The sequence below is a fragment of the Rhinoderma darwinii genome, chromosome 3 (genome assembly GCF_050947455.1).
Source record: "Rhinoderma darwinii isolate aRhiDar2 chromosome 3, aRhiDar2.hap1, whole genome shotgun sequence".
Classification (NCBI taxonomy): domain Eukaryota; kingdom Metazoa; phylum Chordata; class Amphibia; order Anura; family Rhinodermatidae; genus Rhinoderma; species Rhinoderma darwinii.
In genome coordinates, this window is record NC_134689.1 from 416,171,785 (window position 1) to 416,175,791 (window position 4,007).

At 41.6% G+C, this 4,007-nt stretch overlaps 1 non-coding gene across 1 annotated transcript; it reads left to right on the forward strand.

Moving 5' to 3' along the window:
- The first annotated feature begins 3,617 nt into the window (after positions 1 to 3,617).
- TRNAL-AAG (transfer RNA leucine (anticodon AAG)) lies at positions 3,618 to 3,699 on the forward strand. Its single transcript has one exon. It is a non-coding gene; the product is annotated as a tRNA-Leu (tRNA).
- The last annotated feature ends 308 nt before the right edge of the window (positions 3,700 to 4,007 follow it).

Here is a 4,007-nt window from a genome sequence, read left to right on the forward strand (position 1 = left end):
AGTGCTCAGCATAAAAACCTCTCTCCGATCATTGCACTTAAGTGCAAGAAGTTCACAGGCCAATGAGACCTCCCTAGACGGCCCAGCTGTTCTACCACATGTCCATTTATAAAGGTGTAAAAAAACAACATCCAAACACCGGTGTGAACAGGATTTGAGAGAAAGGAAAACATTGGACTAGTGTTATCACATGTCTTTTGGGAATTAATTTATGTTTTTGTTTTTTTTCTTGTCTTGAAACAAGAAAACTTTTTGAAAACGCAGTTACAAGTTTCTGTTTTTAATTGTTTTATAATGACGTCTAAGAAACAAACCACGAGCCTCCCCGTCAGGGAATTGAACCCCGGTCTCCCACATGACAGGTGGGGATACTCACCACTATACTAACTAGGAACTGGCATGGCTTTGCAGCACATCGTAATCTTCTTAAAGGAGGAGTGAACAGTTTAATTCTAATAAAAACATGTGTGGGGTTAATTACTGCCTGTACAGCTGGTGCCGAGAGGGGGGCCTCTCTGACACAATAGGGCTAGTAGCAGGTTGCCATGCTGTGCAAGATGCCATGATTGGAAATATATAACCCCATGCGCTCGCTAGGAAACAATTATTAGATACAACTTTATAAATATCTTACATTAAAAAAACCTCATTAACCAGGAATATAACATAGTCCTCACATATGGCAGACGAGGAACCACCAATGCTCCAGTAATCAATAGTCACTGTTCAGGTGAGACTTTCGTAAGTCGGCATACGAGCAACCTTTACATAAAAATAAATCTGATTGGTTACACCAGAAAACCACTTATCGTTAATTCCAAATCTTCTAAATTTTCGTCCATAAATAACATTGTCTGGAACTTTTATGTAAGCACCTCCCCTCTGATCTTTTTTTTTATTTTTTTAAACACCTGTATGATTGAATTTTATTGAAAGAGTAAACACAGCAGGCACATGTGGTAGTGTGGAAGAGCGGTTTAAGGCGCTGGATTTAGGCTCCAGTCTCTCTGTAGGCGTGGGTTCAAATCCCACTACTACCAAGTGTCTTTTGGGTAGCACTTTATTAGCTTCATACAACCTGATTCAATTTTTTTTATGTACAAAAAATATATTAAAGGTTAAAAAAACCCGCCTTTTCCCATTCTCCCACTAATAAAAAAATGTACAAAAATAATAATAAGAAACATAATTGGTATCGCCGCATCCATAAAAGTCTGAACTATCACAATATAATATTATTTCACCGAAACAGTTAGTGCCATAAAAAAAATGTACCCCTAAAATAGTACCATTAAAAACTACAGCTCGTCCCACAAAAAATAAGCCCTCACTGCTCATCCGATGGAACACTAAAACAGTCAGCATTTGGCAACTCAAAATATTTCTTTTTTTCAACAATAAGTTTTTTCCTTGTAAAATGAGTAAAATATAAAAAAACCTATATAAATTTAGTATCGCCGCAATTCTTTTTTTGTATTTTATAGCCGTATGAGGACTTTGTTTTTTGTAGAACGAGTTGTAGTTTTCCACGACAGCATTTATTGTACCTTCTAAGGTAGTGGGAAACTGGACAAAAAAAATCTATGTGGGGGGGGGGGAATGCTTTTATTTTTATAAGTCCCCTTAGGTTTCCTGGAAAAAGCAATTGTCGGATTGTTGCATGCAGTGGCTTAGCTATAGGGGTCGTAGTTGTGACCAGGCCCCTAAGTCCTGGGGGCCAACAGGGCCCCCGTTGCCTCACAGCAATGACTATGCTGGTCCTGTTTCCAACTGTGTCTGTGTCCTCAGGATGCAGATACAGTTCAATTCAATGCTGGAGCCTTGCTCCAGCATTCATTGTGCCATGAGCGGCTCGGGGCAGGCAGGCGCGACGTAGTGTGTAGCTTTGGGGGGCATTATACTATGTGGGGGCAGCTATGGGGAGCATTATACTGTGGAGGCATCTATGTGGGGCATTATAGTGTGGGGGCATCCATGGGGGCGGTCGGGTAAGGTGGCCGCGCACAGGCATGCATAGAGGTCTGGTGATGTTGGGGAGGAAGGCCCAAGCTGAATTCTTGCACCAGTGCCCATGAGCCTTTAGCTACGCCCGTGCTTGCCCAATATACTACAATACCAATGTTTTACAGTATATTGTGCTTCTGACCAGGTGCCGGAGGCAAGTTAAACCAGGGAGCTCCCGCTAGTTACACTAAAGTGTCAGCTGCAACATACAGCCGACACCCTCGTTCTCTGCCCGTGAGCCCGCTCCATACTCCCTCACCGGACCTCCACTTTATATATATATGGGTATTTTGGGAAGGGGGTTAAGGATTGTTTCATGTACAGATTACCCTTACCATTCACACAATAGTCTCCCAGCACAAACCAATTAATGATAAATGTGTCAGCCATACATAACAATGATTGTCGCTGTTTGTGCAATTGATAAATGTAAACGGTTGTCTTCTGACTTTTCCTTCTGAACTGCATTGTTGGTATATCTCCCCACTGGATCCAGAGGTAATGGGCACAGAATCCAGGTATAGTCCTGCTGTCCTTATAGTCCGTCCCACACTGTGAGCCGGCGATCCATCAGGACCCTAGAAAATACAATAATATTTGTTTTAGGGGAAACATAGTCAGTGTGGCCAGCAGGTGGCAGTATCAGTCCATGATGATGACTCCTGATCATGGCGAAACCCACAGTAAAATACTGGAGTCGGTAAGAAGTGAAAATTTTATCTTGGAGAGGGGGGCTGTGTTTTTCATGACTGGGGGGCATATGAATGACACGTATGTAACAAGCCTTGTATAATTGGGACAGTGACTGGCACTTTGTATAATGGGGGACAGTGACTGGCACTTTATATAATGGGGATAGTAACTGGCACTTTAAAATATGGGGCATGTTCCTGGTATATTTTAGGAACTACATACAACTCCTACATACAACTCCAATTTGCTATCGGTCAGAAAGTGCCAGCAGAAGTGAAAATCTGGGAGGAGAAGAGGGAACACAAGGAGAAAATAAAAAATAAAAAAAGAGGGTGGTAGGGGGAATGGGAGAGGAAGAAAAAAGTCGTAGAGATTATAAAAATAATGAACCATACACAACAAATAGTCAAAGATGACCTAGTCTCATAGGACTAACAATGATGGGACCCCCCTCAATACAGAGAGTAGAAGGGCTGCAGTGTTGCTTTAGTATTGTCTCTTCCTTAGTTTCTCCTTGTAGAGTGGCGCTCCTGATCACCGACTGTGCAAGGAACTGTGATCGGTGGGTTTTTTGATTTTCGTTTATTACTTTACTTTAATATAGGGAAATAACAGGAATTAACATAGGCAGACGAGGAATCGTCCTCTGAACGATTCAATGCACATCGATGCACCTGGTCTCTATAGTCACTGTTCAGGGGAGACTTTCGTAAGTCGGCATACACACAACTTTTTACGTAAAAATAAATCTGCTTGGTTACTACAGATAACTTCTCCATGTAACGTTAATTTCAAATCTTCTAAATTGACGACTATAAATAATGTTGTCTGGAGTTTTTCTCTAAGCACCTCCCTTCTGATCTGTTTTTTTTAAAAACAAACACTTGTAAAAAACAATGTTAAACACCCCTTGAACATGTGGTAGCGTGGCTGAGCGGTGTAAAGTGCTGGATTAAGGCTCCAGTCTCTTTGGAGGCGTGGGTTCAAATCCCACTGCTACCATCAGATTTTTTTTTTGTCCACTTTTTATTGGGATGATCTTATGTGAAGTTAATACATGTTAGAACAATATAAATATAATATCCCAGATGAGTAAGACATCATCAATATATCTGCCATGCCAATGCACATGCCCACAAAATGGATTGTCTGGACAAAAGATTGTGGATTCCTCCCACCATGCCATGACCAAATTGGCCACAGAGGTAGAGAACTTTGTTCACATCCTTAACCCCTTCGCGCCATTTCACGTACAGTTACGTGATGGGAGATGGTCTTTTCGCGCATCTCCACGTAACTGTACGTGAAGG